At 43.4% G+C, this 13125-nt stretch overlaps 1 protein-coding gene across 2 annotated transcripts in view; it reads right to left on the reverse strand.

Annotated features, from left to right (window-relative positions):
• LOC311141417 (zinc finger SWIM domain-containing protein 6) overlaps positions 1 to 13125 on the reverse strand; it is a 58376-nt gene that overhangs the window by 39881 nt on the left and 5370 nt on the right. Inside the window, exon 1 of one of the 2 annotated variants that reach the window (XM_084176742.1) lies at positions 9554 to 9614. The exons of the other annotated variant lie outside the window; for it this stretch is intronic. The gene's annotated coding sequence lies outside the window, so the exon portion shown is untranslated. Of the gene's footprint in view, positions 1 to 9553; positions 9615 to 13125 lie in introns of those variants that run through there. 2 annotated transcript variants of the gene reach the window in all.

Raw genomic sequence — 13125 nt, forward strand, 5'->3', positions numbered from 1 at the left:
ACAGTCAGAGGTCACCAAGTGCAACATAGCTTCAGCGTGTAAATCAGCTAGAAAGATGTGTCGGCATCGAGTAATTGTCTCTGGCCCCCTCCCAGTTAGGGGAAGTGACGAGCTCTACAGCAGAGTCTCAGCACTTAATCGCTGGTTGAAAACTGTTTTCTGCCCCTCCCAAAAGATAACATTTGTGGATAATTGGCCCTCTTTCTGGGACTCACCCACAAACAGGATCAAGCCTGACCTGCTGAGGAGTGACGGACTCCATCCTAGCTGGAGGGGTGCTCTCCTCTTATCTACCAACATAGATAGGGCTCTAACTCCTTTAGCCCCACAGTGAAATAGGGTGCAGGCCAGGCAGCAGGCTGTTAGCCAACCTGCCAGCTTAGTGGAGTCTGCCAATAGCATAGTCAGTGTAGTCAGCTCAGCCATACCCATTGAGACTGTGTCTGTGCCTCGACCTAGGTTGGGCAAAACTAAACATGGTGGTGTCCACCCTAGCAATCTTATTAGGATAAAGACCTCCTCCATTCCTGCCATTATTGAAAGAGATCGTGATACCTCACATCTCAAAATAGGGTTACTTAATGTTAGATCCCTCACTTCAAAGGCAGTCATAGTCAATGAACTAATCACTGATCATAATCTTGATGTGATTGGCCTGACTGAAACATGGCTTAAGCCTGATGAATTTGCTGTGTTAAATGAGGCCTCACCTCCTGGTTACACTAGTGACCATATTCCCCGTGCATCCCGCAAAGGCGGAGGTGTTGCTAACATTTACGATAGCAAATTTCAATTTACAAAAAAAAAAATGACGTTTTCATCTTTCGAGCTTCTAGTCATGAAATCTATGCAGCCTACTCAATCACTTTTTATAGCTACTGTTTACAGGCCTCCTGGGCCATATACAGCGTTCCTCTCTGAGTTTCCTGAATTCCTATCAGACCTTGTAGTCATAGCAGATCATATTCTAATTTTTGGTGATTTTAATATTCACATGGAGAAGTCCACAGACCCACTCCAAAAGTCCTTCGGAGCCATTATCGACTCAGTGGGTTTTGTCCAACATGTCTCTGGACCTACTCACTGCCACAGTCATACTCTGGACCTAGTTTTGTCCCATGGAATAAATGTTGTAGATCTTAATGTTTTTCCACAAAATCCTGGACTATCGGACCACCATTTTATTACGTTTGCAATCGCAACAAATAATCTGCTCAGACCCCAACCAAGGAGCATCAAAAGTCGTGCTATAAATTCTCAGACAACACAAAAATTCATTGATGCCCTTCCAGACCCCTTCTGCCTACCCAAGGACGTCAGAGGACAAAAATCAGTTAACCACTTAACTGAGGAACTAAATTTAACCTTGCACAATACCCTAGATGCAGTTGCACCCCTAAAAACGAAAAACATTTGTCATAAGAAACTAGCTCCCTGGTATACAGAAAATACCCGAGCTTTGAAGCAAGCTTCCAGGAAATTGGAACGGAAATGGCGCCACACCAAACTGGAAGTCTTCCGACTAGCTTGGAAAGACAGTACCGTGCAGTACCGAAGAGCCCTCACTGCTGCTCGATCATCCTACTTTTCCAAATTAATCGAGGAAAATAAGAACAATCCAAAATTTCTTTTTGATACTGTTGCAAAGCTAACTAAAAAGCAGCATTCCCCAAGAGAGGATGGTTTTCACTTCAGCAGTGATAAATTCATGAACTTCTTTGAGGAAAAGATCATGACCATTAGAAAGCAAATTACGGACTCCTCTTTGAATCTGCGTATTCCTCCAGGGCTTAGCTGTCCTGGATCTGCACAGCTCTGCGAGGGCCTGGGATCGGGAGAGACACTTAAGTGTTTTAGTACTATATCTCTTGACACAATGATGAAAATAATCATGGCCTCTAAACCTTCAAGCTGCATACTGGATCCTATTCCTACTAAACTGCTGAAGGAGCTGCTTCCTGTGCTTGGCCCTCCTATGTTGAACATAATAAACAGCTCTCTATCCACCGGATGTGTACCAAACTCACTAAAAGTGGCAGTGATAAAGCCTCTCTTGAAAAAGCCAAACCTTGACCCGGAAAATATAAAAAACTATCGGCCAATATCGAATCTTCCATTCCTCTCAAAAATTTTAGAAAAAGCTGTTGCGCAGCAACTCACTGCCTTTCTGAAGACAAACAATGTATACGAAATGCTTCAGTCTGGTTTTAGACCCCATCATAGCACTGAGACTGCACTTGTGAAGGTGGTAAATGACCTTTTAATGGCGTCAGACCGAGGCTCTGCATCTGTCCTCGTGCTACTAGACCTTAGTGCTGCCTTTGACACCATCGATCACCACATTCTTTTGGAGAGACTGGAAACCCAAATTGGTCTACACGGACAAGTTCTGGCCTGGTTTAGATCCTACCTGTCGGAAAGATATCAGTTTGTCTCTGTGAATGGTCTGTCCTCCGACAAATCAACTGTACATTTCGGTGTTCCTCAAGGTTCCGTTTTAGGACCACTATTGTTTTCACTATATATTTTACCTCTTGGGGATGTTATTCGAAAACATAATGTTAACTTTCACTGCTATGCGGATGACACACAGCTGTACATTTCAATGAAGCATGGTGAAGCCCCAAAATTGCCCTCGCTAGAAGCCTGTGTTTCAGACATAAGGAAGTGGATGGCTGAAAACTTTTTACTTTTAAACTCGGACAAAACAGAGATGCTTGTTCTAGGTCCCAAGAAACAAAGAGATCTTCTGTTAAATCTGACAATTCATCTTGATGGTTGTAAAGTCGTCTCAAATAAAACTGTGAAGGACCTAGGCGTTACTCTTGACCCTGATCTCTCTTTTGACGAACATATCAAGACTGTTTCAAGGACAGCTTTTTTCCATCTACGTAACATTGCAAAAATCAGAAATTTTCTGTCCAAAAATGATGCAGAAAAATTAATCCATGCATTTGTTACTTCTAGATTAGACTACTGCAATGCTCTATTTTCCGGCTACCCGGATAAAGCACTAAATAAACTTCAGTTAGTGCTAAATACGGCTGCTAGAATCCTGACTAGAACCAAGAAATTTGATCATATTACTCCAGTGCTAGCTTCCCTACACTGGCTTCCTGTTAAGGCAAGGGCTGATTTCAAGGTTTTACTGTTAACCTATAAAGCGTTACATGGGCTTGCTCCTACCTATCTTTCCGAGTTGGTCCTGCCGTACATACCAATACGTACGCTACGGTCACAAGACGCAGGCCTCCTAATTGTCCCTAGAATTTCTAAGCAAACAGCGGGAGGCAGGGCTTTCTCCTATAGATCTCCATTTTTATGGAACAGTCTGCCTACCCATGTGAGAGACGCAGACTCGGTCTCAACCTTTAAGTCTTTACTGAAGACTTATCTCTTCAGTAGGTCATATGATTGAGTGTAGTCTGGCCCAGGAGTGTGAAGGTGAACGGAAAGGCTGGAGCAACGAACAGCCCTTGCTGTCTCTGCCAGGCCGGTTCCCCTCTCCACTGGGGTTCTCTGCCTCTAACCCTGTTGCAGGGGCTGAGTCACTGGCCTGCTGGTGCTCTTTCATGCCGTCCCTGGGAGGGGTGCGTCACTTGAGTGGGTTGAGTTACTGACGTGATCTTCCTGTCTGGGTTGGCGCCCCCCCCCCCCTTGGTTTGTGCTGTGGTGGAGACCTCTGTGGGCTATACTCGGCCTTGTCTCAGGATTGTAAGTTGGTGGTTGGGGATATCCCTCTAGTGGTGCGGGGGCTGTGCTTTGGCGGAGTGGGTGGGGTTATATCCTTCCTGTTTGGCCCTGTCCGGGGGTTTCTTCGGATGGGGCCACAGTGTCTCCGGACCGCTCCTGTCTCAGCCTCCAGTATTTATGCTGCAGTAGTTTATGTGTCGGGGGGCTGGGGTTAGTTGGTTATACCTGGAGTACTTCTCCTGTCTTATCCAGTGTCCTGTGTGAATTTAAGTATGCTCTCTCTAATTCTCTCGTTCTCTCTTTCTCTCTGAGAACCTGAGCCCTAGGACCATACGTCAGGACTACCGGGCATGATGACACCCTGCTGCCCCCAGTCCGCCTGGCCTTGCTGCTATTCCAGTTTCAACTGTTCTGCCTGCGGCTACGAAACCCCTACCTGTCCCAGACCTGCTGTTTTCAACTCTAAATGATCGGCTATGAAAAGCCAACTGAGAGACCTGAGCCCTAGGACCATACGTCGGGACTACCGGCCGTGGTGACTCCTTGCTATCCCCAGTCCGCCTGGCCTTGCTGCTATTCCAGTTTAAACTGTTCTGCCTGCGGTTATGGAACCCCTACCTGTCCCAGACCTGCTGTTTTAAACTCTAATGATCGGCTATGAAAAGCCAACTGAGATTTATTCCTGATTATTATTTGACCATGCTTGTCACTTATGAACATTTTTGAACATCTTGGCATGGTTCTGTTATAATCTCCACCCGGCACAGCCAGAAGAGGACTGGCCACCCCTCATAGCCTGGTTCCTCTCTAGGTTTCTTCCTAGGTTTTGCCTTTCTAGGGAGTTTTTCCTAGCCACCGTGCTTCTACACCTGCATTACTAGCTGTTTGGGGTTTTAGGCTGGGTTTCTGTACAGCACTTCGAGATATTAGCTGATGTAAGAAGGGCTATATAAAATAAAATTGATTGAAAATTGATTGATTGAGTATGCAGGCCATGGACGAACTGGAACATTTTCCGCTTCCTGGAATTGAGTACAGATCCTTGCAAAATGGGGCTGCGCATTATCATGCTGAAACATGAGGTGATGGCGGCGGATGAATGGCACGACAATGGGCCTCAGGATCTTGTCATGGTCATCTCTGTGCATTCAAATTGCCGTTGGTAAAATGCAATTGTGTTTGTTGTCCATAGCTTATGCCTGCCCATACCATAACCCCACCGCCACCATGGGGCACTCTGTTCACAACGTTGACATCAGTAAACCGCTCGCCCACACAATGCCATACACGCGGTCTGCCATCTGCCCGGTACAGTTGAAACCGGGATTCATCTGTGAAGAGCACACTTCTACAGCATGCCAGTTGCCATCAAAGGTGAGCATTTGCACACTGAAGTTGGTTACAGCGCTGAACTGCAGTCAGGACAAGACCCTGGTGAGGACGACGAGCACGCAGATGAGCTTCCCTGAAACGGTTTCTGACAGTTAGTGCAGAAATTCTTTGGTTGTGCAAACCCACAGTTTAATCAGCTGTCTTGGTGGCTGGTCTCAGACGATCCCGCAGGTGAAGAAGCCGGATGTGAAGGTCCTGGGCTGGCGTGGTTACATGTGGTCTGCGGTTGTGAGGCCGGTTGGACGTACTGCCAAATTCTCTAAAACGACGTTAGAGGCAGCTTATGGTAGAGAAATTATCATTCAATTCTCTGGTAACAGCTCTGGTGGACATTCCTGCAATCAGCATGCCACTTGCATAATCCCTCATAACTTGAGACATCTGTGGCATTGTGTTGTGACACAAAACTGGACATTTTAGAGTGGCCTTTTATTGTCCCCAGCACAAGGTGCACCTGTGTAATGATCATGCTGTTTAATCAGCTTCTTGATATGATTATCTTGGCAAAGGAGAAATGCTCACTAACAGGGATGTAAATAAATGTGTGCACAACATTTTAGAGAAATAAGCTTTTTGTGCATATGGAACATTTCAGGGATAATTTATTTCAGTTCATGAAACATGGGACCATCACATTACATGTTGAGTTTATATTTTTGTTCAGAATATTTGCATATTGTTACAATACATAGCCATAATATAACATTTGAAATGTCTCTATTCTTTTGAAACTTTTGTGAGTATAATGTTTACTGTTAATTTCTGATTGTTTATTTCACTTTTGCTTAATATCTATTTCACTTGCTTTGGCAATGTAAACATGTTTCCCATGCCAATAAAGCCCTTTGAATTGAGAGAGAGAGAGACACACACATGCAAACACAACACACACACACAGGTACAAACAATACACACAGAGACATGTGAACTGCATAGTGCACACACACACACACACACACACACACACACACACACACACACACACACACACACACACAGGGGGGCACCCTGGGAAAACCAGGCTGCTAATCACATTCTCTCCTCCCCTTCCCGGCGGATGGAGCGGGGGAGAAAAAGGAATACATCTTTATTAGGAGACGTGTCCCTGCTCTATCGATCCGACCGCTCCCACTCTCTCCCACTCTCTCCCTGCTTTATTTTGTTTTTATAGGCGTCTGCCATCCAGTCCAATAGACTGACTGTATGTCAGAGAGTGGGCCATTACCCATCTCTCCCTGGAATACTCATGTCTCCCAGGGCCCTGCTGCGAGGAGGGCCTGAGCATAGAAATAGAATGACTTTCTGACCATTCTATTTCTATGAGCCTCAGTGGGTTGGGTTGGGTTGGGAGGAGGGCCTGAGTGGGTTTGGCTGCCCGGGGGAACAGGCAGGACAGAATGGGCCACATCAGACAGACACAGGCCAAATCTGGAACACTGCATCAATTCTGCTAATCCAGCATTCCAAATGGTAGCGTACACCAAATATGACCACTGGTGTCCGCACTCCCCACCGCTGAATGTTGCTTTGGATAGGAATGGTGTGGTTCAGAGAGCATAGAGCCTCAGGTCATGTCTGGCTCATGGTACTAGAGGTACTAGAGTTTCCTGTGGGAGTCTCACGGACACAGGAAGTAGTATAGAAACACACTGTGGGCCTATCTAGATGGACGAGTGTAAATAAGATATGAGCTTCTATTACCATGCTTAAAGATGTCCTCCAGTGACTTTTTTACTTTTCCTATTGAGTATAAATACAGTAAAGCACACACACACTAAAGGATAAAAAAAATGTGTTTTGATCAAAATCTATTAAATTTTTTACACAACTGCAAACTTCAAGGAGTAGGGCACTCAAGGAGTTGGTCTGAAGGCCACTTTGTGATGTCATTGGCCTCCCACTTGCTTGAGGAACAACAGAGGAGCAATAGAGAACAAACGAGGAAAGGCCCACCCCCCCAACCTGTGCCATGTCATGAGGATACCTGGACCACCTATTGCGATGTGCATTTTGTTAAGTAGTTGAAAATTAGACAAATTTAAATGCCCAGTGCACTAAAAAAAAAACGCATTTCCTGTGTTTTATATTTATTTCCACACTATGAGGTTGGAATAATACTGTGAAATTATGCCAACCCTATCTCATCACAACACAACGGATTGGCTCAAACACATTAAGAAGTAAAGAAATTCCACAAATTAACTTTTAACAAGGCACACCTCTTAATTGAAATGCATTCCAGGTGACTACCTCATGAAGCTGGTTGAGAAAATGCCAAGAGTGTGCGAAGCTGTCATCAAGGCAAAGGGTGGCTACTTTGAAGAATCTCAAATATAAAACATATTTTGATTTGTTTAACACTTTTTTGGTTACTACATGATTCCATATGTTGTTATTTCATAGTTTTGATGTCTTCACTATTATTCTACAATGTAGAAAATAGTAAAAATAAAGAAACATCCTTGAATGAGTAGGTGTGTCCAAACTTTTAACTGGTTCTGTATTTTTGTTTCTTTTTGACCATTTTAATTGAAAACAATCACAGTAAGGTACTTAATGGTTATCCAGAAATGATTTGATATTGAGCTAAAAATGGCTGCATTGGACCTTTAAAAAGGAGGGAGACTGGAAAATGTTGAAGGATATGATAGTGAGGGAGTAGGGGAGAGCGTGAGAGCATACAAAGGGAGAGAGGGAGAGAGATAGATGGGGAGAGTGAAAGAGAATCTAAGATGGAAAGAAACTTGAGGGCCAAACTAAATTCCATTGGTCCTTTAAACATCTCTCCTCCCCCTCTCATGCCTGAAGAGCCATTCACTTGTACTTCCACATAGCAGTGCATGCATGCCTGACATACCACCCCACTCAACTACAGCAGTAGCCTCTGAACAGCCACAGGCTCGTCACACAAATGGCACCTTATTCCCATATAGTGCACTACTTTTGACCAAAGCCCTATTGGAATAGGGTGCCATTTGGGGACATACAAAGACTCCAGATATAAGTTGCACTTAACCTCTAAAAGCAGTTGTTACTAAGATAATATATGGAATTGTTTTAAGATGGTCATATCATGTATCATTTAGCCATTTGATTTGGAATTTTAGGACCCCTTTAGGTATAAACAATATATATATTATTTTTTGGGATAAAATATTGAATTTGGCCTTTCCTACTATAGCTCATAGAAAACGCATTGAATAACACATTCATAAATGGCAAAAATACTTCAATTTGTTTGTATTGGTTACCTTCAGATGAGTCCTGTGACACTTGTGGGGGTCATAGAGCAAAACGGAGTGGTCATAATAGTTTGTAGACCAAACTGTTCAGACCCTACAGACGCTTTTGTGAGAAGACCGATTTTCTGGATGTCTCATGGTCTGACAAACACCGCTGTAGCTCGGCCACCTTCCATAGGCGGGTGCGGTGGATTGAGACGCAGACCATACAAAAAACGATCTAGCTTAAATTGATGGGATTGAGATGCAGATTTTTTTATTATGTAACTTTGACTGACGCACGGGTGCGTCAGTAGACTTAATTAACCACCCATACGGGATCAAATTCAGATATTCATTCATCATCGTAATACCAAGTTCAAGCATACAGCAGTTATATTATATATCCTACTGCGATATACAGTAGACCTTCTGGTGTCATTTAGACTAGTGCTTTTTTACTCAGTGTCATATTGTGCTTTGTGTTTTGTGTCTTGGGGCGTTTGTGTGTCCTCAGCCAGATAGTGTAGGAAAACCCTGTACAGGTATTTAAAACACATCTTCTGATGTGTGTAATGTGTATCTGGAAAATGATGATCATGCAGAAGCATGCATCTTATCTCTCCAATCAGTGTGAGTGACAGACAGCGTTGACATCTCTCCAACACGAGCAGTTAGAAACGGCTTCCTCTATATCCACATACAAGCTCTTCTGCTAGTTAGGTTGTGTTTATTGGAAAACAATAATGTGACTGTCTGACCTTTGACCTCGTTGTCCCTGAGGAGGGCGGAGCCATTGAGTGAACACCTTCACCCGAAGTGTGAGTGTGTGTGACTGCGTGCGCGTTGGCTCATAGGCAGGTAAACCCTCATCCTCGTCTGGTATTGCTTATTGTGAGGCACCAGAGAAGAAGAAAAAAAACTTGCCTAGCACCCCAAGGCTATGAGACAAGTGTGTGTATGAGAGAATGGAAACAAGATAGGGTGAGAACGCTGATTGACGGGAATGCCATCCACCCTCTTATCATTAGAATGCCTAAACTATATCCAAGTTGACACACACAGACGACTAGACTAGGCTATACTGTATCTACAATTTATCTTTAAGTTATTTCAGATTAGAATTTCCCTATCCAAACACAACAGTAACCGTTGAGCCGTAAACAACACAAACCAGTCTTTGTTCAGTTAGGGACAGGAAGCAACTGTCAAACCGCCCAGCCCCCCAGTGGTGACTGGTCGCTCACCATGTTTGTTTTGGGCAGATAGAGATGTTTGTTCTCAATCAGTAACGACAGCAGGTAGGCTAACCATCCACCTCTTTACTCCAGGCTTAAACGACTGGGGCACAGGACAGGGGAGGACACGCGCACACACAAACCGGATCCAGGCGGTATGGGGGCGGGGAGCCCGTTCATCAGGAGCTGTGGTGGAGCTGAAAATACAGAGAACTCTTTCAGACTCACATACGCACACACACCTTTCAGATTTGGCCTTTGGGCTAATTCAAAGCTCTTTAGCATCTGGATGTGTGAGGGAACATACAGCTGTTGACCACACACCACAGAGAAGCACTGTTCTATGATAATGATAACGTGTATAACATGGTTAGTACACACACACACACAGGATCACTTTCCTCCCACAGTCAGCAGTGGCTTGGAAAGCTTAATACTGTTTTCTGCAGCAGCCCATTGGTGCAAAGTGGAATTAATTATGAAGAAAAAAGAGAGAAAACACTCCTTACCCTTGGATGGTGCTCCTGTTCCCTTTGGAAAGCCAGCTGTTTACACCACCCCAGGCCCAGCCATGTTTCCATGACGATAGGATCCCAGGGTCGGTCACATGGCAAGGGGAGTCTCAGGGCCCAATTCAATAACAACAAGCTAACCAGGTTACTGGGTTAAGGTAAAAATAAATACCAGAGTAGGCTTAAGTCTGAAAGATTACATGCTTGATTTTCTTTTCTATTTCACACAGTAAAATAAATTAGAGTAGCAATGTCTAAAAGCCTTCTGAGTGTCCTTTAAGAGTTGGAAATGGAGATCAATGTAAACTATAATTCGGCCAAGGTGGCTTTTACTGAAGCAGAGAAAATCTAATCAAATGTTATTCGTCACATGCTTCGTAAACAACAGGTGTGTGTGTGTGTGTGTCGTGCGTTTGTTCAATACACACATGCTCAATGACACGGTCTCTAAGTCATAGACATTTAAACTATCTTACAAAGACATACACCAATTCTCGTCTTCTCAAGTGCAAGTGTATGCACACACACCTTTCCCCTTGGCGAGGAGAGGTCTGTTGTTTTATTCACTGCTAAGGAGGCTAGTCCTCTCCCTCCTTTACCCCCCTCTTTCTCTCTGGAGAGATTTACCCCATGCTGTGCCCATGACAGAGTGCCCTGCGGTCAGCTCAGTGCTGCTGATAAATAAAGGTGATTCATCAAATAAAACAGTATTTGTCACATGCTTCGTAAACAACAGGTGTAGACGAACAGTGAAATGCTTACTTCCTAACAATGCAAAGAGAAAAATAGAAAGATAATAACACTAGGAATAAATACCCAATGAGTAACGATAACTTGGCTATATACACAGGGTACCAGTACCGAGTCGATGTGAAGGGGTACAAGGTAATTGAGGTAGCTATGTACATACAGTGGGCTCCAAAATTACTGGCACCCCTGACTGGCAATGCACAAACAATACTTAAAAAAATATAAACAATATAATTATAGAGATAAACTCTAAATACCAACATGTGAGAAATACTGTACTATATTAATGTTCCAATGGAACCCACCAAAATCATTTATTGATTTAATTATTATTTAATCTATGTCCTCCAAATCAAGGTTTCACAATTAATGGCACCCTTAAAGATTATTGTAAATAACATCTACCAAAATTAAACCAGTAATTAAATTCCACTTATTTAAGTTTATCTGTCTTAAGGACCTACAGCTCTGGAAAAAATTAAGAGACCACTGCAAAATTATCAGTTTCTCTGGTTTTATTATTTATAGGTATGTGTTTTGGTGAAATTAAAATTTTTGTTTTATTCTATAAACTACTGACAACATTTCTCCCATATTCCAAATACAAATATTGTCATTTAGAGCATTTATTTGCAGAAAATGACAATAACAATAACAAACAACTGGTCAAAATAACAAAAAAGATGCAGTGTTGTCAGACCTCGAATAATGCAAAGAAAATAAGTTCATGTTAATTTTTAAACAACACAATACTAATGTTTTAACTTAGGAAGAGTTCAGAAATCAATATTTGGTGGAATAACCCAGATTTTCAATCACAGCTTTCATGCGTCTTGGCATGCTCTCCACCAGTCTTTCACATTGATGTTGGGTGACTTTATGACACTCCTGGCGCAAAAATCCAAGCAGCTCGGCTTTGTTTGATAGCTTGTGACCATCCATCTTCCTCTTGATCACATTCCGGAAGTTTTCAATGGGGTTCAGGTCTGGAGATTGGACTGGCCATGACAGGGTCATGATCTGGTGGACCTCCATCCACACCTTGATTGACCTGGCTGTGTGGCATGGCGCATTGTCCTGCTGGAAAAACCAATCCTCTGAGTTGGGGAACAATGTCAAAGCAAAAGGAAGCAAGTTCTTCCAGGACAACCTTGTACGTGGCTTGATTCATGCGTCCTTCACAAAGACAAATCTGCCCGATTCCAGCCTTGCTGAAGCACCCCCAGATCACCGATCCTCCACCAAATTTCACAGTGGGCGCGAGACACTGTGGCTTGTAGGCCTCTCCAGGTCTCTGTCTAACCATTAGACGACCAGGTGTTGGGCAAAGCTGAAAATTGGACTCATCAGAGAAGATGACCTTACTCCAGTCCTCTACGGTCCAATCCTTATGGTCTTTTGCAAACCTCAGCCTGGCTCTTCTTTGATTCTCATTGATGAAGGGCTTTTTTTCTAGCTTTGCACGACTTCAGCCCTGCCTCTAGGAGCCTGTTTCGAACCGTCCTCGCCGTGCACTTCACCCCAGCTGCCGTTTGCCATTCTTTTTGTAGGTCACTTGATGGCATCCTACGGTTGTTGAGTGACATTCGAATGAGTTGGCGGTCATCCCGGTCAGTAGAGAGTCGTTTTCGCCCTCTGCCGGTCTGTAGCTTTGTTGTCCCTAATGTCTGCTGCTTGAACTTGTTCTTATGAACCGCCGTCATTGACATTTTAAGGATGGAAGCAACCTGACGCTCACTGTATCCCTCTGCCAGTAAAGCCAGAATTGAACCCTTCTTTTCCTCACTCAAAACTTTCCTTTTCAACTCTTTTGGCATGGTCAATAGTTATTTTTTGATTAATATTACTTTTGAGGTACTATTAGTACTGTTTTTGCCATCCAACTGGTCCTATTGCAGGAAGATAGTGATGACCACAGCAGTGGTTTTTATACTTTTCCACATTAAATAAGATTTGGTTCAGGTGATCACCTAATCAGTATCTAATTCAGTAGAATGAGGTGTGCCTGTGTTGGAATTCAACAGACTGGAATGGAATGTCTGTCATACATTTAGAGATGCTGATTTAAGAAAAATTTGCAGTGGTCTCTTAATTTTTTTCCAGAGTTGTATATTGAGCCATTAAATCACTTCCTGTTTGACTAGGGTATAAAAATGAGGTAACTCGCATGCAATATCCCTTTGTCATCCAACACCATGAAGAAAACAAAAGAACTGGCAGTTCAAAAGAGACAGATGGTCGTAGACCTTCATAAATCTGGTAATGGCTACAAGAAGATCCACAAACGATTGAATATACCACTGAGCACTGTCATGGCAA

Source organism: Coregonus lavaretus, assembly GCF_964263955.1.
Source record: "Coregonus lavaretus genome assembly, chromosome: 14".
In the NCBI taxonomy this organism is placed as follows: domain Eukaryota; kingdom Metazoa; phylum Chordata; class Actinopteri; order Salmoniformes; family Salmonidae; genus Coregonus; species Coregonus lavaretus.